The sequence below is a fragment of the Chiroxiphia lanceolata genome, chromosome 3 (assembly GCF_009829145.1).
Source record: "Chiroxiphia lanceolata isolate bChiLan1 chromosome 3, bChiLan1.pri, whole genome shotgun sequence".
In the NCBI taxonomy this organism is placed as follows: domain Eukaryota; kingdom Metazoa; phylum Chordata; class Aves; order Passeriformes; family Pipridae; genus Chiroxiphia; species Chiroxiphia lanceolata.
The window spans coordinates 1,321,164-1,344,680 of NC_045639.1; the positions used below are offsets into that span (position 1 = coordinate 1,321,164).

The 23,517-nt window shown below is 49.3% G+C and overlaps 1 protein-coding gene across 5 annotated transcripts in view; it reads left to right on the top strand.

The window, feature by feature from the left end:
* The first annotated feature begins 15,677 nt into the window (after positions 1-15,677).
* SPTBN1 (spectrin beta, non-erythrocytic 1) overlaps positions 15,678-23,517 on the top strand; it is a 115,563-nt gene continuing 107,723 nt past the window's right edge. For 2 of the 5 annotated variants that reach the window (XM_032682299.1, XM_032682307.1), the window contains exon 1: positions 15,678-15,782. The gene's annotated coding sequence lies outside the window, so the exon portion shown is untranslated. Of the gene's footprint in view, positions 15,783-16,182; positions 16,284-16,520; positions 16,591-23,517 lie in introns of those variants that run through there. The other 3 variants (XM_032682301.1, XM_032682303.1, XM_032682304.1) reach the window with 3 other exon arrangements.

Sequence of the window (23,517 nt, forward strand, 5' to 3'; positions counted from 1 at the left end):
GGAGAACCACAGGGAGTGAACACCCTGGGTGCATGGGCAGGGACAGGCAGTGGGGAATCGGGAACTTTCAGCAGCACTGAAACAAGCCCAAGTGCAGGAAAGGGCAGTGAATTCCTGGGAGCACTGGAGCACGGACAAACCCACACCTGGAACAGGTGGGAGTGACTCACTGAGCTTCAGTGGGAGCTGAGGCTGTTGGGCCTCATGCAGGGGCTGGGCCAGTTTAGCAGGAATTATTTTGCGGGGCACCAGTGAGAGCACCTCTGCTTGCCCAGGGAGTGTTTTCCAGTGCAAGAAGGCTCTTGCTCCTGTTCTTGAGATTTCCCACAATGGCAGCCGGGTTCAAGGCACTTCAGCATCCCTCAGAACAGCCCTTGAGCTTCAAGGAGAGAAGGATCTGAGGCCAATAAGCAGAGTTTAGAGGAACAACACATACTTGACTTTGTTATCGTAAATTATCCCACACCCTTCCTGCGACACAAGTTGCCATCCCGGTGCATCTGCAGGGTAAACACGTGTCCATAATAATTGAGTGCTTATGCCCTGCTTTGTTAAGCCCTGCTCTGGTTCAGAAGTCACCAGGGGTAAGTAACCCTCCTGGAGCCAAGCGAGGTGATTGTACCTCATTTACATTTCAATGTCTGCACTGCTCTTCCAGTTCCCCACTCCTTTATGGAATGGTGATGGTATCTGGGGACTGGGAACAAGAGGGACCTGGAGGCCTGTGTCTGTTTACTGAGCAATTTCCGTGGCAATTAAAAAATCACATCGCTTTGAATTTACATGGGACCCTTGAAAACCTTCTCCTCAGAGGTGTAAGCACTACCAGCCTTACTGCCTTGCCCTGTTCCCTATTTCCATGCACACTTTATCCCTTGGAGTGTAGGAAAACGTGTGTGTGCAGTGTCCTGGTGGTCCAGCCTCTGGTGCCACCCTGAAGGATCTGGCTTGGCTGTGGTATGAGTAGTCTGGCAGGTCTGTGCTGAATCTCTCTGAACAATATCAGATTATAATTGATATATAGAATAGCAGCTAGCAATGGGAACAGATTGCCATGCAAGGAGCGGGAATGTTAAGGTTGGCAGAACTTTATGGAATTGAGATGACAAATTGATTACTAGGGCTTGCTGCTAACTTACAGCAAATTAATCTTCAACACTTGGCTAGGCCTTTGCTGGTCTCAGAGGAGCTGGATATCCATCCCAACATCCATAACCCTCAAAGCCCATGGACTGGTGCTGCTGGTTGGGATGAGGGAGGGGTCACTTCATCCCTGGGAATGCTGCAGAGCCTCCCTCTGAACTCAGAGCACAAACCCTGCAGACACTGAACAGGCACATTTCGATGTGATGACAGGACATCTTATTGCAATTACTTTGGAGGGACTAAGAGGGATTTGGGAGGCTCCAAACAGTCAGGAAAAGGACAGAGAAAATTGGGTGTGGAGATCTCTCACGCATTTCCTCAGTGTTTGGTGCGTGACCGTGACTGTTATTTATTGTGCCTGAACTGAAGTGGGAGGTGGAGGATCCCAGAGCTTTGGGTTCCAGGTCAGTCACAGGTAGATCCAGATCCACAGAGGGCATTCACATTGGGTGAGCCCCTTTTGTTCCACCAAGGCCTGCTCTCAATTCCTAGGCTGTTTTTCACCGACTCTGCTGTTTCTTACATAGCCATAGGTTTTTTGGTTTTTTTTTTGCTCAGCTGGTGGGTTAAATATCATTTACACTAATTTCTTTCTCTCATGGCTGTTAGAATAACTTGGCCTCCTCCATTAGACAATGCTTGGGTATTAATTGCAGGGTGATTAGTTTGCTCAGAAGTGTTCCTTGTTTGCACAGCTGAGCTGTGCATCTCAGGAGATGGTAAATAAATGCTAGCAAATATCAGAGATGGACTTCCAGGCATAGCAATCCATGTACACTGGTTCTCTCCGGAAAAGGGAGGGCAGGACAGTTGGTTTTGGTTAAGGAAAATTCTTTCTAGCACCACTGGAGGTGGGCAAAGGAGCAGTTTGGGGTGAGAGCCACAGGGACGGCTTTGAGCAGGGTAAAAATACCCAAAGGAGCTTGATGTGGCCGAGCATTTCCTGAACAGAGCTGCAGGAGAGGGGAGCATCTGGTGGGATTAATTGCCTGTGATGTTCTGGAGGTGATGGCTGAGTGGGAATGGCTGCAGCAGAGCAGAGATCAGAAGGGTGGGAACAGGTTTGGTTTTCCCCAAAAACTAACTGGTGGAGCATCTCAAAATCTCTCGGAGGAAAACCCACGTGCAGAGATTGTCTTGAGACACCAACATCTCCCAAAAGCTTCAGCTGCTGAGAAAACATATTATGGAAAGTTCAGGTGTCTGTACCAAGAACTGACACAGACACAGTGTCTGAGGCTCCCAGTTCCCCTTTTCCAGTAGCTCATGAGTGTCAGATTTGACCTCTTCAGGTGAAGCATCTTGCCCTCGGTGTCAGACTCAGGTTGAACTTGGGTTAACTTTGAACAAAGGCACTTCAGCTCTTCCTCACAACCAAGTGTGTCCCACATTTTATGACTTTTTTATAGATTGGTTAAACTTTATTGACTCGCTGTTCAGGAAGGCAGTTACCACAGATGTGTGATTTGTCATTCTGTGAAAGTATCCCGAATTTAGACACTGTAAAACCTCAGTAACACCACCACCTACCAGGGAGAGGCTTGTTAGAGTTCATCTGTGGGCACAGAGCACGTTCTGGCACGGAAATCCTTCCTCCAATTCCTGCTCCAGGGACAAAATCTGGGAGGTATAAAGTGCAGGGAAGCACCATTTCCTGCCCTCTCACTGCTCCCTGGTGTGGGAGGGGGAAAAGAGAGGGCAGAGTGAGCTTAGCTGGGATGGAGGGAAGGAGACAGCACTTTTAGGGATGTATGAGTGCAGGGTGAGGTCTGGTGGAGTGGAATTTCAGCATGGCTGAAACAGGTTTCATGGAGCCTGAGCGTGACCAGATAAACAGGGAGAGATTGGAAGCCAAGTGATGAGGATGGATGGTGAGGGTTAGGGAGCACCAGCAAAAACAAACCAACCCAAACACCAGCAAAGAGATAAGAAATGCAGAGTTAAGAGCAGAAAGGAAAAGTGGGGAGAAAACACAGTACCTACTTGTTGCTATTAGGGATCACTTTTCCTGGAGGCAGGCAGGAGGCTGGGGCCCCCTGGGAAAAATAATAATATGTAATAGTTCATAACACAGGGAGGGCTGCACTGAAATTGTGCAATCCATGGAGGGGAGGAGAGGGCTGAAAACTTCCATCAGAGGAGCAGTTTGGTGTTTTTTATTTGTTCTGAGGGGGTTTTGTGTTTTCAGTGAGGAGGGTAAGTAATCACTGCAGCAGTGTAAGAGGCTGCATAATGAGTGAATAATTAATTCTCCTCCTCTTGGAGCCCCCAAGTCTCTGAGGAAGACAAACCTAAACCAAGATGTAATCCAGTTTACCCAGAATTTATTGCTGGTGAAAGAAATGAGGGATGTTGTGGCCTATGTAAGAGGGGAGGGAATTCAGGCAATTATTCCTAGTTAGGGAGTCTCTGTTCCTTCGATTCTGGCACTTCCATCTCTGCTGTGCTTGGCCACCTCTTCAGTGCTGTTCCTTGTGGAGTCAGGTCAGCTGCAGACAGGAGCAGAAGAGCTGTCCCTGCCTTGGTGGCAGCTCACTCAGGTGTGTTGGCTCCTGTCTGTGGCACCAGCCTGGCCTGGCAGCGTGGGCAGCACCGGAAAAGCCGGAGGAGGGATCATCTGGGGAGGGCCCAGGTCTCCCCTGGAGTTCCAAGGTTGACAGGGGCCAGATGATTCTAGAAAGTGCTTTTGGCTCTGTGCCTGCTTGGTCCCATTTCCAGCCTTCCCTGCTGAAGGGAAGCTGATCCTGTTTTCCAGGCAGATGCTTGTCCATGGGGACAGGGAAGTTCTCCTGCAGCAGTGAGTGATGTGACGCAGGAACAGGGGGCAGAATAGGAAAGGCTGGTGGAAGAGAAGGAAATCTCGGTTTTTTTCTGCCAAACATGATGCCTTGAAATATGCCTGGATCAATGAAATAATTTGGGAAAGCACTGGAAAACCTGTGGGGGGAGTGCTGGCCTGCAGGCTCTGAGCGGTGGCACAGATGACACGGGGATCTTATCTGGGGCCTCAGTATAAAACCCAGAGCCTGCTGGTGTTCTGGGAAGGGGTGGGAAGTCCCAGGCTGTGTCTTGGGTGGAGACCTGTTGGCTCTGAGGAGTGGGAAGCAGTCCAGGGGGCTGGGGCCAGCTCCATGGCCTCTGCTATCTCCTGGCACAGAGCTCCCTCCTCCCGGCTCCCGCAGCCAACGCGGCTCCCTCGCCGCACCCGGGACAAACAGGGGGGTTTGCCTGGAAAATCCAGCCAAAGCTGGCTGGGATTTTAAGAGATCTCTGCTGGACTTAGAGGAAAAGATGTCCTGATTTCTGCAGAAGCCGGGGGGAAGTTCTGCTGAGCCCCTTGGCTGGTGCAGAACCGCTCCAAAGCAACACCAGTGAAAATCTGGGGGGTGCCAACACAGTGTGGAAACCCCACTGTCCTGCTTCAGCATGGGCCACCATTTGGGCTGGATTTTTGGCTAAACCTTTAGAATTGGGAGAGCTGAAGAGGTGCAGAGAGAAGGTAGGGAGGGCTGTGACTTGAAGGGCTGTCAGAAGAAGGATCAAACAGGTCTGAGTGTGCCCTGGGAGAAGCAGCCCTCTGGGATCCCTTCCACTCCCATTTCTCTCAGAGTTCAAGGCACTGGAAAGGCAGACTCTCTTTTGGTTTTTGTCACTGACAGTTTTCTGAGGAGATACACAGTGAAACTGTGCTGAGACATGGCAGGCTGTCACCTGGGAGCACCTCTCTCCCTTTCATCTCTTCTGGATTCCAGATAATTCCATTTCTGTGCACACATGAGAGAGATTTTGTCCAAGAAACTGGCTGAGGCTCCCAAATCCAGCCAGGACTGTGAATGAATATTTACAGCTCTTGGAGGGTTCTCCCCGTGACGGTGCATTCAGAGCACACAAACATTTTGCAGAACGCATAAAAAAATCATCTTAAAATCACTTTTTCATGCCACAAAAATCTCACTCCTTTTAAGTTCAGGCAAGGTGTTAATATCCTTGGCCGGCTGGAAACCTCACAAATACCTTTGACATCTCTCTTGGCTGTGCTTCCCCCTGGATCTGCCAAGCATTCTTTCGATGTCAAGGCCTGGATTTATAGGCTGGAAAGCACAGGATATTTTGAGGGCACGGAGTTAACCAGGTTTGCACAAAATGTCCTGGTTACGTAAAAGTCATATTTGAGAACGAAATCGATGCCTTATGGAAAACCCTAAGGATGGAAGCAGGGAGAGAAGCAGATACAACCCCAGGCCTGGCTTTGCAGGAGTCTCCACCCTCCTGTGCTTTGACCATGACCCAGAAGGTTCACGGGCACCATTGCAGCCCTCACAGTTTTAAATCCCCAAATTACATTCTCCTGGAGAGGAGGTGGGTTTGAATCCTGTGAGACTGAAGAAAAAAAGAAAGGCAGGTGGATTTCTATATTTGCCTCTCAGGGGTCTTGGGTGCATTTTTTAAAGCGTTTTTCAACAGCTAAAAAAGACAATAAACTTTATTTTTTCTTTGCTGGGTAGAGCAGCACAGCCTGTCAAGAGATCTGAGCTCTAAAACATTCTTATTCTTCTGATCTATCATTTGACTCTGGGAGCAGGGATTTCAGAAAAAAAGGTCAAATGTCTTAAAATCCCTGATAAAACGTGAGTGTATGTATAAGGAAGGAAGAAATTGAGACTTTTAATTTTTCTTTTTTTTTTTTTTAATTTTACGTTAAAAAATAATTGTTTCTGTTTGTTTGCTATTTGCCATCAGATCTCTGCCTTTTTGGCCCTGTTTCAGACACAGAGAAAATGTGAATACCTTAAAAGATGGAAGCTCGTGGTGGGGCCCCAGAGGTTCTGAAGTACAGGGGTTTTACCTGTTGTCATTACGTGCACAAATCAAGTATATTTGTGATACCTTTATCGTAGCTTAGTTAGTGGAGAGTAAGATATTTCCAAACAACTGCCCTGGAATGGGAACTGAGGTTATTCTTGGTTTTCCTGAGCTGGTCTGATTGGAAGCTTTGATGAACTTTAAAAAATACATTGAATATGCCTTTACAGAAGCAGATATGGATTATTGCTAAGTACATTCCATAATGGAAAGTCTCCATTTTTAGATGGGTGTGGATCCACCTGGAACATGTCTTTGTTTATTTGTAGGATTGTTTCCTGCTTTTCCTTATCACAAACTTCCAGCTGGGAGTTAAGGAGGCACCTGTGACGTCACCCGGACTGAGGGATGAGAAGAGACCTTTGCGTCCACGCTTGGAAGGAGCTGGAAAACCATCCAGAGGTATGTGGACTTCAGCTTCCCTCCTTCAGCTCTTAGTTCAGCTCCACTGAAACACGGGGGATAAGAGCAACAACAGCCCTGGACTATTTCACAGGGATTTTTAGCCTGGTTTCACATGGAATTACACATCTGGGTCTTTGCTTCCCCGGTTTGGAGCTGCTGACTGAAGTCAACACTTGCACTTTTAACAATAATAATGAAGTTCTTACCAGTTTCCTGAAAAGAGGAGTTCAGAGTTGAATTTGCACATTTTTCCCTTTTGCCCCTGGTAAATCTTTGGATCCTTTACCCTTTCCTCCTGCCTAAGTGCTCTGAGGGGTTTTTGCTGAGGATTTAGGAATAATAAATGGCACAGAATTCAGTGTTCTGCTTGAAGAGGAAAGTAAGTCTTTATTTGCATTGACCTATCAACAGGTGACTTGAGTGTTAAAGGTGAAGTGACTGAAGTGTCTGTACATTGTTTTTTAAGACTAGAAGGAACCTCCATGATTGTTTAGTATTTCCATGGCACAGGTCATCAAAGCTCAGGGAGGAATTCCTTCATCTAGCTGGAATTTCCTCCTGAAACCACGGGATCACCTTCACAAATATGTTTTATTCTGCTATTTACTAGAATTCATGAGCTCTCAGTACATCCCAAAGGGAATGGTCCTGATAGTTCATTACTCACAGGGGTGAAAAAACATGCGCTTTGTTTGTGGTGAATTTCTCCACCATCACCTTCAGCAGGTGGATCTGGTGCTTCCCTGATGGATTTGAGCCTGAAGTGTGTTCTGTGTTCAGCACATTCAGAACTGGCTTGGCCTCTGCTTGAGAAATTGAAATTCATGCCTTGATTTGATAAATGACATGCTGGAGCTAAACTAGTTTTGTACTTCTGTCTGATCCTTTCCCTGCATTAAGCTCCTTTTTGTGTCTCAAGAGTAGCCCTCAGAAGCAGGTGCAGCAATCACAGCAACAACAGAAGTAGTGTCATCCTTTCCTCCTGGAAAACAAAGGGGAGCAGGAGAGGGAGTTGACCCAGATTCCTCCCTTGTCACAGTGTCAAAGTCAGTTAGGAAGATTTCTGAACGTGTCAAATTTTACATTACTACTCTTCTACATAAATCTGTAAGGGAAACAGTGATAAAATACGTTTCAGTGATCTTTCTGTTAGTTGGGCTTCTAGAGATAAAGCACTCCAGTCTCTCCTAAGGCAGAAATCAGCCTGGGTATGATTCCCAGGGCTGATGGAGTGACCCTGCCCTTGCACGGCTGTAGCCCAGTCCTTGGCACCCTCCAAGCTGCTGTCCCTGGGTGCTCCCAGCTCCATGGGAACACTCTGCAGGAGGCAGTTTGCCCATGTGCATTCGTCTGGACCAGGGAATTTTAAAAAAGTTGCCATTCTTTAAGCATGAATCTGAACCTGGATCTCTTTTTCCCATCTTGGCCTCTTTGGGATCTGCTGTTCCGAGCAGAGAACGCTCCAGGCTGCTTTCCTGGTTCTGGGTCAGTAAAGAGCAGCCAGTGTGGAAGTGGTAAAAATGGGAGAAAAATGGGTGAGATGAGACCAGAACTCCATGGGAGAACAGACCAGGAGACTCCTGAGTGCCCAAAGAGCAATAAAGGAATTATTGCCATCACCACCCTTGGACAGCTCGGCCCAGCAACGATGAGAGCTCCAAGCCAGGTACCCAACTAAAAGTTGATTAAACAATGAATCTGGGTTGTCTCAGCTGTCCCAGAGTTAGAGCTTCCCTGAAAACACACCCTGGTCCTACAGGACACACAGCAAGTGTAGCAGGGTCAGTTGGTTCATGATCTGAAGGACCACAATAACAGAGCATGTCTGGGCTTCTGATCCATCAGGGAGGAAGATTTTTTTTTTTAATACATTTTTTCCCCTCAATGCTCCATTAACATGCTTTATTCTGGCTCTTGGGATTCACTTTAAAATGAAACAAAAAGTCACAAAAAAAAAATAAATCTGCATTTTCACGCCATATTCCTCTGCAGTCACATTTAACCCTTGTTTTCCTTTCCTGTTGTGCACTATAAACACAGAACTTGCATTCCAAGTGGAAAGTGCACCCTGAATTCTTCCACGTGAACTGGAAGGATGTGGATGACTTTCTCTGTTCTTGCTGTGGAGCTGATCCAAAGCTCAAGGAAGGAAACTTCCAGCAGGCATTGGCCTGTGTGTCACAGACACTTGAATGACTTTCTGCCCACGGTGGGAAAACAGAATTTTCCATTCTCTTATTTTCCTTTCTAAAAGGACATGCAGTATGTACTGGGGCATTTTTTAAATTATTTATACAACTGTATCCTGACAAGCTACAACTTCCTCCCGTGTAAACACAGCTCCTGTTTGTTTCTGGAGTGGGGAGCTGTGTTTATAAGGTTGGGGAGGGACCACAATTACTGTGGGCTGTGCTTTTCCAGAAATCCCCCCCTTTATTTTCTCTACAAACTTTGGGACCTTCTCCTTCTGTGGTTTTCAGATCCTTGTACCACAAAATATGTTTAATGTAACCCATGGCTTTGTTTTTGTTCAACGTTGCACCCAATTCCTGCATCCTCAAATGTCCCAAGGAAGAGCCAAACGTTGTGACTTAAATATGGATTTTGAATAACTATAGACATTTTCCAGTGAGCTCCAGGGGAAAGTTGCAATCACAAATCTTTACTGGTGTATTTCAGCTTGAAATTCCAGCACCAGACTCTTTTTGTCCCGTGTTAAAGGCAGTTTTTCCATTCTAGGCTTCTGTTTCCTAAAGGTGATGAAAGCATTGAGGTTTAAAGGAAACCTGAATGTGAATGCAGGGGAAAAAAAGTCAAATTCTGGTCTGTTAAGTGCTTAAAAATGTTCATCTCTTGGCTGAGAAAATCACTGCTGTCCCCTGCCTTTGTTCTGTTTTCCACAGACAGCACAAAGGCCCCAAAAGTACTCGGGGGATAGGGAAAACCAGCAACCTGTGACTGTACAGGGTCTCTTCCCATCAGCTGTCCCACTTCTCAGACTTTCCTGAGAGTCATTTTGGTATTTTCTTCTCCCAGGTACCAGCCTTTTGTATGAAACTGGATTGCCTGCAAATTGAGAAAGCTCTGGATGTTTTTTCGTGAAATCCCAACCTCAGTTTTGCCTCAGAGGATCCCGTGTGGGTTTGGAGCTGCTGCTTCCCCGGGACCAGAGCAGACATGAATTTCCAGGTGAGTAAGAATAAGTGTGCTGGGTGGGTCCTTGGGGAAAGATCAGCTTGTTTGGCTCTGTAAAAATCACATTTTTCCTCATGACAATAATCTGGATAAAAAGTCATAACCTCTGAAGATGAGGTGACTACTCAGTTAACTGGAAATAAAGCTCCAGGAGACAGGATTCCTGGAGAGGAAGGATGCAAGAGACAATCACCTGCTGTGTAAGTTTTGCTCCGGTTTTTCTGACTTTGTTTTTGCTCCTAGAGGGAGAGTGGATTAAACAATAGCCCTCCAACTTGTTCTAGGCTTTGGGAATAACATCCACCCTGGAAGACAGGAATTTAAAGCATTGTGACCTCTGGCTAGTTGTAATAAAGATAAAAGTTGAGAGTAAGAGCCCAGGAAACTATCCCACAATTAAGATTTAATTCTGCAAGTCAACATTCCCCCTCAGCCATCCACTGATTCTGCTTTGCGATGGAATATCTGACAGATGGCTGGGATCCTCTGGGTATGGATAAACTGTTATTATCAGAATATTAGCAGGCTTTTAAACCTTCCTCCTGCCTTAGCTGGTGTTGCTAATGAGGCACCAATCTTCCCTCCAGGGTTTGGTACCTTTACAAGTGGGTTTTCAAGGGAGCAGGGAAAGTGTTGAAGTAAATGTTGTAGGTACAGCCTGGCAGGAGGAAGATTTCCCTTCATATCCTTTCTGCAAAAGGCTAAATAGTCCTCCTGGTTCTTTTCCCCTTGTGTAAACAAGGTGTTTGGACCTTGAATTCAAGAACTTAGGAATAAACTGTGAAAACCTTTTAAAATTACCACAGAAGTAGAGGGGAAAGGATGTTCTGCAGAGGACTGCTGCTCCAGAACAAGGAGCAGGAAGGTATGAAACACCAGATGCACTGCTTTGGGTTTCATGCAAGGCACTATTTATAGGGTGATCAGTGAAACTGCTCCAGACTGCACTTATAAATAGATGAGCCCACATTTCCCTCCTGTGCCAGAACTCTCCCAGCTGCAGTTCCATGATTCTCTTATTGTTTTGCTGAATGTTGCTGGTGGTTTGTGGACCCGTGGCTGGGCAGGGGTGGGGGCTGATAAAATTGTATTTATCAATAGATTCCCCTTCCTAGTTGGCAGATGCTGCATGGACAGTGTATCCAACCCCACTTCAGGAGTGGTGAGGGAATGTGGGGTCTGTTGCCCATGCACAGACGAGACTGATGACACTTGAAAATGAGACCTGGGGTTTCTAAGACACTCCAGGACTTTTGCCTGCAGTTTGAAAGTCAGGTTTTATGAAAGGATGACTTGCTGTGTGTGGAGCTCTGAGGAAATCCTGCAGGCCATGCCTTAAGCCCTTAAAATCTGCTCTGCTTGGCTGCTTTTGACTCTTTTTTGTTTGTTTGTTTTTTCCTTTGGCCAGATCCTTTCTAACACAGAATTATGGCCCTGGGAGCTCTTTGCCCACCAGACACTGAGAGAGTCACACCCAAAGCCATCGTTTGTGGGATTCAATCTGAGAGTTCACCAGCAGTGACTGCACCTGGATGGGGTTCCACTGGTGTCTGACACATCCCTGCATGTGGTCCAGCTGCCTGGAACTGAACGAGGGATCACAGCCTCAGGAATTCCACCCCAGCGTTATTGGAGTGAGGTAATCACCACAGAGAGCACTTAAAAATCTGGTTATGTTGATGGGTTCTTGGAGCATGTGCTGATGTCTTAACCTGACCTTCACCCAGCTTCAGGTTCTATAGGAAAAGTGGCCATAGTGTCAGAAAAGCGAATAGAATTTCAGAGCCATGAATTTAGCTTTGTTCCCTGTAGCAGTTAATGGACTGTTGTACGTGACAACTTTGTTTTGTCACATCACCCAGACTGTCCAGTGTGTATTTTTCACAGAATCCCAAAATGGCTTAGGTTGATGGGACCTTAAAGTTCATCTCATTCCACCCCCTGCCATGGGCAGGGACACCTTCCCCTATTCCCAGGTCGCTCCAAGCCCCGTCCAACCTGGCCTTGGACACTTCCAGGGATGGGCAGCCACAGCTTCTCTGGGCCTCCCCACCCTCACAGGGAAGGATTTCTCTCTTGATATCCCATCTAAACCTACTCTCTGTCAGCTTAAAAGCCATTAAACTTCTAATTAGCTGCATTTCTAATGCACCCAGAGGAAATGGAGGGGTAAAACTATGGTGAAGCACAAGGGAAGAGGATGTTTGGCAACAAGGGGGAAGGGTTTTTGCAGAGAATCGTGCAGATTTTCTTGGGACAGATAAACACTGATGCTTTTGGACACCTTCCCTCCCCATTTCCCTTTTGGTGCCCATGAGGAAAAACCCTGGTGCACCGACACCTTTAACCCACAGGGTTGAGCCTCAAACTGCTGCACCACAAAAGGGCCTTTAAGAGGGGCAAGAAACTTTACTCTGCATCCTCTGGGATTGGATTTCTTTGTAGCCATCCCCTGTGGCTGGATCCTTCTGTGTGGAGCCCCCAGGACACGAGAGCAGGTCCCAAGGCATTAATTTAATTTTTAATGCGCTGCCTCGCACACGCTGGAGGTGTCTGCAGGGATGGGGTGGTAGGGCTGGCCCCAGCCCCTGCCAGCTCTCACTAATGCTTCCTGTCCCTCCACAGGGCCTCCTGCCAGGGTTCCTCCCAGCCTGGGGATGCTGGCAGGGCAGCAGGAAAGCCATCTTGCCTTCACACTGTCAGCGTTTCCACCGCTGACTCCGGTGGCGTGGGAAGGAGGCAGCAGCTGGCTGAGGCCAAGGCCAAGCCCTGTGTAAGTGCCCTGTGCTTGAGTCATTTTCCAGGGTTTGGGATGTTGGGCACGAGGAGAAATAGGCCAGAAGCTCGTGGGAGCTGGTGGTGGAGAAAATGGTTGAGAACAAATGCTGTGGGCACGGGGCAGGCACGGAGCAGTAGAACAGAGAAATAGGATTTTCTCAGCCAAAGAATATGGCCAGACCTCTGATGTGCAGCCTGAGAGTGGAGTTAGTAAGGATCTGTGTGTCCCTGCTGGCTCCTCCTTCCAGCAGAAGCCCTTCCTCTGTCACACACACTTTCCCTGTGGTAGGAGACTACCAGGTACTGTCCCTGGAGATACCTGGCTGAGGGTTAATTCCTGAGGCAGAGCTTTCCAGGGCTGGTCAGCCTTGGGAGCTGGTTGTGGAGAGCAGGGGAACCAAGGATGATAATCAGGCACGTTTCTGTTTGCAGTCGCTGTTGGGAAACAGAAATATCCTGGGAAATGGATCCCAGGGAATGCTTTGCTATGAAGTGTTGCTGAAGGTAATGGTGTAACAGTGCTGGGTGTAACCCAGATGATGAGGAGAAGCAGAGTTCTGTGAGGAAATGTTTGTGCCAGAGGAGCTTCCAGGCACCTTGTGCACATAGCGAGGAAGCTGAGTTTTCCCTTCAGGCAGGTTATTGCCCATCTTTGATTTTCCTCTCAAGAACCTGGCCAAGTCTGCCACGAGACAGAGCAGCAGTCTGGGTCTGTGCCTTTGAGCCATGCTCTGTGTCTGCAGCCGGGAGTGAGGGGTGGAGGGCAGGTGTGTCTGGTGGGAGGAACGTGCCTCAGTCACACTGGGAACCTGTGGAACTGGAATGCTGGTAGCAGAGGGCTCTTCCAGTCTAATGGTACAGCCAGGAAGGATTTTATTGCAGTGTGAGTTTCTTGGTTTGTGTGTGTCTTCCATGTTCTTGGAAATTGCCACCGTCCTTCAACAGGGTTTTTTGAGTTTTAGTATTGCCTTGGCAATTGTGACTCTTAGTGTCTCATCTAGATGTGCTGCTTTTGTTTCTGCTTGGAAGCACCTTGTGCAAACTCAAATGTGGCCCTTGGGCAAGTGGTTTAGTTGTGGTGGGATAATGGTTGGACTCAATGACCTTAGAGGACTTTTCCAACCTGAGCAAGTCTACCATTCTAATTTTGTTTCGTTTTATTTTTAGAAGTGCATTAGATTATTTCAACTAGGATTTATTTTTAAGTTATCTCTCAGACTCTGGCGTGTGTTTGCCTTTACACACCTGTGCAATGTTTTCCCCTTGGAGAAGGTGTCAATTTGCACATGGATATTTTTCTGTGGGATAAGCATCAGACTATATTATAGAGTACAGTGGCTTGATAGGTTTTCAAAACTAAAAAAAAAAAACCAACAGATTAAATCCATATTTTCGTGGGCAAAATGTGTGTAAGGGAAAAAGCCTTGGGCTTCCCAAAGTAACTACAAAGTAACAGCAGAAGGGGAATGACTTTGCCCAACTTGTTGCTTCCCCTTCCACTTCATTTAACAACAGTTTCTATCTGTTCCATTCATCCCACCCCTTTGAGCATGGTTAGTTGAGGGAAAATGTGGCCATCAGTGGGAACAACCTGTTTGTCTAACTGGGATTACTCACTCATATTGGGAAGTGCTGGTAATTAACCTGGTAATTACTCCCAGATGAGTTGTCACCAAGCTGGAGGTTTGGGCTTTGTAACACTGTGAGTGGAAGGTTCATGCTGAGAATACAGACAAATAGGTTCAGTAATTTTCAAAAATTAAACCATCATCCTTTCTGTCAAGGCTGGAGACCCTGCTTTTAACCATCAGCAGCAAAATGTCTGCACCTGCCCCATTCTTTACCAAATGCGGACTCTGTAAAAAGAAGACAATGACTGTTGATAACTGGGATAACAGGTTGGAGCCCACAGTGCCCCTGCTATTCTGGTTCTAGCTTCTCCAGGCATTCATTCCCACCCAGTTATTTCCATGGGAATCAATGGCCCACCCCTCTTTGAGCTGTGGGGGTTAAGACAGACACAATCCTAAAATACGCGGCATGTTCTCGCTCACTCCCAGACATTGCAATCTTCTGTCCCTGCCAACTTGCTTGATGGATATTAATAGTTGAGTGAAGGGTGATTTTTTAGGATGTTTCTTAATATCCTAGCATTTGAATATAAATTATATATGTATTTATACATGCATTTTTGCTGCATTCCCAAGGACTGGATATGAACCAGCACGGGTGACAAACATGGAAGTATATTCCTATCACGGTTCTTGTAGGCTTCCTGGTGACAGAACATTTCAAAGAGCCTTTCTGAGTGCCAGAGGAGCTTTTCCCAAGTTCGAGGGGTTTAGTCCATTCAGACTCCCACTGGAAATCAGGCGTCTGAGGAGCTGTAGGGAGGTGACTCTGGGGGAGCAGTCTTGGAAACCAACGGAGAACAAAATATCCAGAAGAGCCAGGCTGATAATTCTGACAGGCTGGAAACGAAGCAATATTCCAGAGATTATGCCAGGAAGTGGATATTAGTAACTTTGGCAAAGCATCTGAGTGTGGAGGGGCAGGAGCCAGATAAGGAGTTTGAGACAGGCACAGAGGAGAGGAACTCCAGACAGCAATTAAAGAGTCAGGAGTGAGTGCGGGGATGAAGAGCAGGGAAAAGGGAATGATAACTAAGGAGGTGAATGAGTCCAGTGGTTTGTTGATTCCTGAACAAAGAACATGGATACCACTAGTCCATAGCTGTACTGAAAACGAGGGGTGAGGGACAGTGGACAGGAGGGAACGAGCATGGACACGAGGAGGATGAGGACACACACGGATGGGAGCTGAGGGACCAGGATTAGCACAGGAAATGTGAAGCAGCAGTGTCTGCCTCTGACCTTGGCCGTGGGAGAGGGACGTGGGGGAAAGAGGAAAGGCACCCTGGCTGTGGGATAGCAGTTTTCTCTGGAAAGACAGGCAAAATCCTGCCTAGGAAAGGAGGAAAAGGGAAAGTGCTGCAGAAGGGCAGCCGGGGTCGAGTTTCAGGGGTTGCGTTACGCTGTCAAAGGGAGGCTGTTTATGTGGGAAGGTGGCAGGACTGGAGCGGGAGAGGATGACTGCAGTGGAGGAAGTCAAAGCCGGGATGGGGTTTCCACCAGGAATGACAGAGCAGCGGGAGGGAGAGCAGCACTAGAGGAAATGGATGCTGGGGGCGAGCCAACATTGTCTTTGCGACAGGAGCGGGTGTCAGAGGAGGAGGGGCGAGAAGGCTGGAGAGACCCAATAACCAAATAAATGTTCGGGAGAAGGGAAGGCGAGCCGGGAGCGGCTGGATAACACCCGCGGGAGGCTGTGGGAGCGCGGGCCGGCGGAGGGGCAAGACCTGGCGTGAGCGCAGGGCAGGCCCCGCAGCAGCAGCACAGGTGAGGGTGCCCAGGGGATGCGGGGAGATGCGGCGGCCGGGCCGAGCCTCCAGCGCCGCAGGGTCCGCAGGGCAGGGATGCGGGGCCGGGCCGAGCCCTCCTCAGGGCAGGGTCCTTGGGGCGGAGGATGATGCGGGGCCGTGCCGAGCCCTCCGCAGGGCAGGGTCCTTGGGGCGGGGGATGATGCGGGGCCGCGCCGAGCCCTCCGCAGGGCAGGGGATGATGCGGGGCCGTGCCGAGCCCTCCGCAGGGCAGGGGATGATGCGAGGCCGCGCCGAGCCCTCCGCAGGGCAGGGTCCTTGGGGCGGGGGATGATGCGGGGCCGTGCCGAGCCCTCCGCAGGGCAGGGGCGCGGGGCGGGGGCTCCCGCGCTGTCCCCGCCCCTCGCTCGCCCCTCTCTCCGCGCCGGGCGGAGCACACGCAGCGCAGCGCCGGGGGCTGCGGGCACCGCCGGCACCGCCCGCCCTCCGCACCGAGCGAGAGCCGCGCCGCACGGAGGTAGGGCCGGCCGGGAGCCGGGCACCGGGAGCCGGGGGTGAGCGCCGGGCGCGGAGCGGGGAGCGCGGAGCGGGCCCGGCGCTGTCAGACGCGCGGCGGCCCCGCCCTGCCCGGCCCTGCCCTGCCCCGCGGGCCCGGCCCGTCCCCGGGGGCCGCGGCCGCCGCCCCTGCCCCTCTCCCTGTCTCGCTCGCTCCCTCCGCCGGCCGGAGCCGCCCGCGGAGCCGCCCCCGCGCAGCCGCACGCCCGGTGCGGTGCGGAGCGGAGCGGTGCGGTCCTGCTGCCCTGCGCTGCTGCCCCGGAACGCACGTAATGCCCGGGCGCTTCGGGAGCCGGGGCGGGGGGCGGCGCGGGGGGCGCGGGCGCTGACAGCGCGGCCCCCGCGGGGCTTTGTGCGCGGGAGCGCTGCGGGGCTGCGGGCGGGGGTGCGGGGCTGGGTGCGGGGCTGCGGTCCGAGCGCCGCCGCTTTCCCCCCGCCTTTCCCCGCGGCCGGGGCTCCCGCAGCGAGCGGCGCGATGCGTGGGGCGGTTCGGCCGCTCGGGGCTGGCTCCGCTCTTAGGTGGGTACAGGCCTGATTTAACAAAAAAAATATGGCAGACTTGTGCTAGAGACACAGACTGCAGCAGCGCTGAACGCCGCGCTCAGGGCACCGCGGCGGCGGGGTTGGTCAGGAGCTGATGTTTTTCCTCTCGGAGCGATAATACAAAAGCAGAGCGAGCGCTGAATTTGTGATGTTGGTGTCTTAATCGCGAGTAAAATTGTTTAAAGGTGAGTAGTGATCGGTATTTCTGTATCGTACTCAGCGTTGTCTGTAGGTATAAATGCTAAGTGTTCAAAACCGGGAGCAGGATTGCAGGGAGAGAGAATAAACTGTCAAGATCCGGAGCGTTCTGTACATCCTTCGACCTCTATTGACAGGATACGAGCATTATGAAACCTGCTCACTGAGCAGTTCGGGAGAAAGACTGGAATTCCCGCAGCCCGGCATCCGCTGACAGGCATCTCGGGAAACAATGCTCCCCGGAGCCGGGGCTGGGGAGGCAGGGCACGGAGGGGAATCTGTTCCGAGGGATATCAGCCGTGTGAAAATGTCAGGGGAGGCTGTGACTCCTCGGGCCATTGCAGGAGGAAGGACTTGCATATGCTCAGCAGGCTCTGGAGAGAGAGAGAGACAGGAGATGAAAATGCAGTGGGATCAAGGGCTGGGAAGGTGGGTGACGGCAGTGAGATGTGATTTCTAAAGAATTGATATTACCCTTCGGAATTCTGGTTTTTCTCTCTGGTTTGTCGGTAACGCAGAAATGGCTGTAATGATGCCTCCATGACTTAGCAGTGGTTGTGGGGCTGTGGGGAGGGACTAGGGGCTGGCTTCATGTGTCACCACCACCAGTGCTGGATAAGCAAAAAAAAAAAAAAAAAAAAGAAGGGAATATTTTGTTACTTCATGCAGTAGCATAACCACGGAATTTACCAAGGAGCTCAGGGTCTGCAACACCACCCGTTTGGGTTTGTCTGTAATGCAGGTTAAGTGCAGCAAATGACACTCACTAAAGCAGGATGCAGCATTTTGGGATAAAATAGCAGCTCGCAGCAGTTGTGTGGCAAAAAGCGTCAGAGGTGCTGTTTCATCTCTGTGGTGGCACCGATCCTGCAGCTTTTGGGATTGCTTGCTGTGTGTTCCTGAGCCCTGCCTTGCACCCAGGAGTGAGCAGAGAGGGGTGAGCCCCTCACGTTCCATGTGTGTGAGCCCAGGACGCTGCCCCTGGGCAGCACAAACCGTTCCATGGAAGATGTCTCCTTTTCCTTCATCACACGTAAAATGGAATCAGCTGAACCCCCTGTATGGGATGGGCCTGGAATGCTCGTGTGCATTACGTCACCTGACTAAGGATTTATTTTTCATGTGGGTCAGTTACAGCATTTCACATCTGTAGTTGGATTATTAAATTATTGTATTTCATTAGCGAGGAGTGCCTGGACATCTTCTGTGGAGCACGGAGGGGAAGCTCTGCTCATGCAGATGTTTAAGGCTCGGGCTGCAAAAGTTATTTAGCCCCTTAATCTCTATAGGCACCTAAATTCCTTAGTCATCTGATCTGGGCACAAGTGCACAACCAGGACAACAGTTTATCATTGCCCGTTAGCCATGAGTCAGCTCCTAAATCCTGCCCAGGCCGGGGGCTGTGGCCACAGGCCTCCTGCTCCCCTTTTGCTGGGTCCAGGAAAACCTCTGGAAGTGGTGGAGCCCCAGGGGATGGATGGAGAGCCAGGGCGAGGAGCCCCCAGCCCCCCTGGGGCCCTGGGGGGTTGTGTAGGGGAGCAGAGCCTGGGAAGTCCCGGTGAGACCAGGCCTGTGCTCGTGGTAGGAACTGTGTGGAGACATAGGGGATTTTCTGGCACACCAGCTCATGCCATGGGCTGCTCCTGTTCCCAGCTGATGGAGCTGCCAGAACGTCGGACCCTTCCCTCTGGAAGCTCCTGGCAGCTTTCCCAAGTCAAACCAGCAGGAAATCTGGCCTAGAGATATTAAATGTGAAAATCTGGTTGCCTCCTCTTGCTTTCTAGTGCCTTTCCACCTTGGAAATCACCTCCTGTTGGACTGTGCTCTCCAAACACCACTTGTCTGGTGGAGCAAGTGTTGGAGTCACATGGCACCGAGGGGGGTGTGAGCCCTGCTCTGCAGAGCCTGTGGCAGAGCCTGCTTTCCCCAGTGCTGAGTTGTTTGGTTTTTTTTTTTCCCCCCACATCTGGTTTTCATTTGTCAGACTTTTATTATTGCTCTTAAAATGATCTGTTGTGAATTTGTTTTTCTAATGAACACGAATACAACGTTGCAGCAGTTACAGCTGGACCTCTCCAGGCTTTGCCTTCCTTTAATGAAAGAAGGGTTTCAGGGAGATTACATAGTAAAAAAAAAAAAAAAGGAGAAAGACACAATAAAAATTCTTTTTATGCCCAGTAGACCTCAGCTTCTTCAACAACTTGATCAGAGTGATACAGATCAATTCTACATAGACTTAAGCAGACAGGTTTTTTTCTATTTCATCCAACTTTATATCATTTTTGTGTATTGTTAATCCCAGACATATTTTTTTACTGGCCATTCCTGATTAAAAAAGCCCAGTTTTGCATGGAAAAAGCTTTGATGTGTATTGTTAGGTGATGGTTGAGTTCATAACAGATTTTATGGCTGGGGGGTTGCGTCTGGAAGTGTTATTTCTACTTGTAGTGAAATGTGTGTGATTAGCAAAAGATGTGCACCAATGTGTAATCTTTGTGCTCAGGGATTGTGAACATCTTCCTGTGGCCAAGGGCAGATTAAGGTTGAGGATTATATTAAGCTATTGTTTTTCAGCACCATTAATATTTTTCTCAGCCTCTTCTCTGTGAGGGTTTCTCTCGTTGAATGGTGAAAATTTCAGGATGTTCTTACTTTTTCATGTCTTTTCACTTTCCTGATGCTCTCTTAGTGTATTGATTATTTTATATATATATATATTTTCTTGATATATTGCACAAACTTATATTTATTTCCAAGCTGCATGTGTTTTATCACGCCAGAAATCCCTTTGGTGTGTCACCACTGCCACCAGAGAAACAAACGACACCATTGTGCAGTCACTTTTATTTCACCGTGTGCTGAGTATTGGAACTTTAAAAAGAAATGGTTTGATTTATTCAGCAGCCCCTCACCCCAAGAGGGCAGTGGGAACAAAAGAGCCCCTCCATGTGAAGCCCTGGAGGCAGCAGGTGCTGCCCCACACCTGTTGGACACTGGGAATAGCCTGGCTGGTCATGCCCTTGGAACAGGAGAGGTGTGCCATTAACACCCCATCCTGAGAGCTAAAAATACTCTGCCATGGAACTGCTCACAGGTAAATGTTCCACATTTAGCAGGTTTGCTGTTTGCTGGGATTCCAAACAGGGGCTGTTCCCTTTCTGGGACAAGTAGCCAGGCCTGAAGTTACATCTGCTGAGCAGTTTGCCAGGGATGTGTGAAACACATTCAGGAATGATGTCCCTAGGTTTGGTCTCCTGGTTTTTGCTCACATGTAGAGCTGTACAAAAAGGGAAACCACTTCTCCTCTGTTCAGGGAACATGGATGCTGTGTGGACCAGAGGAGCTGTGGGCTTGCCTTGGAAAAGAATGAGAAGCAAAATGTTTGTATTTTATTTTTGAGACAGGAATAGAGACTGACTGAAAGCTCAGTTTGACTGGTGTGAGCACTGAGTTTGGTTTTGTTGAACATGGCTCAGTTCAGCTGTGGGGAGGTGGGATATCCCTGAAATGGGCAGTTGCTGCTCCCTGTGTGGTATGTGGGGTCTGGAAGACACGGAGTTGCAGACATGGAAGGATTTCTGGGGTGGAAGATGTAACCAGAGACAAGGGATGCAGAGCTGGAGCAAAACAGCCCTGCTCTGCTGCCCGGGGAGGGACTGGCACCCGGGCTGATGGATTGGAAGGAGCCAACTTAAAGACCAGAGGGAGTGAAGTCCCCCTGTAGGAAGGGCTGGACTGGCTGTTGAGCTCCTTCCTGCCCTCAGTCCTCAGGGACTCAGACCTTTCCTTCTGGCTTTCGTGTTTTCACTTTGCCTCCAGGTTTGGTGAAACAGCATCCCTTGGAGGTAATGCCTGTGCTAAAACCCCAGGGGCAGGGCTGCAGTGGGGTGCCTGTGCTGGTCAGGAAGGATCACACCCCGCCCCAAAATCTGTGGAGTTCTGTTTTCCCTTTGTTCCCTTCCTTGGAGCCGTTATTCCCAGAGCTGGGTGGGAGGTGCTCCGAGGTGACGCAGAAGTTCCTCTCCAAGCCTGGCCTGGCTTTAAGGTTACACTGATTACCCAATTTATCCCAGGCACACATTTTTCCCAAGCCAGACCTACAGGCACCTTTGGGAAATCTTTAATTTTCCCTGGGGGATTCAGCCCCTGTAGTGTCCCAAGAACGTGGTCAAGGTCTTCTAGGAGACATTGTGTGCACAGATCTGCATCTTTTGGTTCTGTAAGTTCCTGCCTTTTGTTCTGAATTAACCCTATTGCTCTGTGGGTTGATTTATTATGGAATGACATGGAGTGTCTGCTTTTGACTGCTACATGATAAAAGGGAGCCTTGTGTTTGGAAGGGCAAGGAAGCTGTGGATGGATCTTGTTTCTCAGGGCGTGGGCAGGTCAGAGCCTGGGTACAGTGGGGTTGATCTGTGGGTAACACAGAGCACACTCTGCTTTCGTGCACCAAATGCTTGTTTTTTCCACTCATAAAATCAATTTTGCTCAGTGCCTGAACACCACAAATGCTCCAGCTAATTATAGCAAGTAGCTCTTCTGGTTTTCTGGCTTAGAAGGGAAAAGGTGCTGCTTGCTGTCTGTAAACTACTTTAATGTAGATAAATTCATTTGGGCACCCACAGGTTCTGGTTTGGGCATTCCGAGCACTGGGGTTTGTCTGTAGCTAAAGCAAAGATGAGAGTTTCTTCCCAAGGGCTTTCACTGCCTTTTCTCTCAGTGAACAGATATTTAGTGGGAATGTTTTGGGGTGATCTGTAGCAGGCTCTGCAGGGGGGGGTGGGTAGCTCGTGGCTCTGGGGTGCCAGTGGCACACACATTTATGGCACCACTGGAATGCAGCATGGAGCTTGGAGAAAACAAGTTTTGCCCCTCACCAGCAAATTCCTGGCTCTGTGCTTTTGGAAGGGGGCTTTGGGCCTAAATCTGCCTTGTGCAAGTCAGTGGGTGCTGGTTATAAGGAGGATCATCCAGCAGAACAGCCTTTGTTAGAGCCTGGATCACACAGGGGGCTGGCGAGGAGGGTCAGGAGAGTTCTCCATAAGTTACCAGGAATTCCTTGTCCTGTGGCATCCATATGTGCCAGAGAAAACCTGGTTAGTTTAACACTTGCTTGATTTTTTTGTAACTTAAAATATCGTGACCTTTTTCTGAGCATGATGCTATGAATAATTCTCTTTAATTTCACGATAGTAAGAAGTGAACGGATTAATTGCTACCTTTTTATTTTTAACCTTTTTTTTGGAGTAACATATTCCTACAGTAATTTTAAATGCTTTTAGGGAGCCAGATCCCAAGCCTGGAAGAAACCTTGGTTGACTTTGGTGGAGCTGCACTGGTTATCACCGGCTGAAAAATCTGCCTCTCAGTCTCTAAGTTTTGATAAAACAAACACTGGAGCCCGTTGTGTTTTATTCTGTTGGTGTTTTTGGCATCGCAGAAGCTTTTCCTGATTGTTTTCCTCATTTGAAGGCTGATTGTACTGGGTGACCTCTTGCTACTGAAGGGTGGGTCAGTTTATGTGGGAAAGTGTTAGTCAGTGTGTCTGGGAGATAAGTGGGACTGCATCCCGACGAGCCGTGTGCGTTAAATCCTGGAATGTGCTGGGGCCGTGCCAGGAGATCGGGAGCAGGACTATGCGACAAGCGCGAATGCAGTCACACTCTCCCAAAATAGCCCCGTGGATAACAGGAGATCTGCAAAGTTATCACTTACCTCATTTTCGCACAAATTCTTTCCTAAAAATGGATTATTGACTGAGGGCTCGGGGTTTGGGTTTTTTTTTGGTCACGTATTCCACTGGCGTTTGGAGAACGTTTAGGGCGCTCCCGAGGCTTCGGCTGAGGGCAGGACGGGGCTGCAGCTGAGGGGGGGGAAAAGCTGGGGGAAAACCACACAACCCCACAGTCCCAGCACAGGAAAAGCCATTTCATATCATCATCACCTGAATGAGAAACAAGGTGGGTTTTATCTCAGTGTAGGTCAGTAGGAGCCTCTTCAAATTCATCTTGGGCTGCCTGGGAGCACCAAGGCAGAGATGAATCAGTTGAGCGGCCTCAGACGTGCCTGGACTGGCTGTGGGTGACAAGATTTTGGCACCAGCCCCCGGATCCAAGCAGCCAGTGTTTGGATATTCAAATGAGCAGTGGTTTACCACTGCAGACTGTACATGGGTTGGTTTGAGGGTAAAAATAAGCCAGTTTGATTTTCGGCCCCGTGTCAGATGTGTCAGGGGAGGAATGTGATGGCACAGCTTTACTCCTTGGCATGAGCCATTTAAACTTGAAAGCTGGGACGCCTCAATTAGTTCCTCACAGAAAGAGGATGAGTTGGCTTCTAAATGGGCTGGTGAGAGCAAAGTGTGGGGGCGGCCAGGGAGCCAGGTTGGGACACCCTGAGTCAGCAGGTGCTTGTGCTGAGCCCCGGTGTGAGCCTGCCCAGGGAAGCAGGGATGG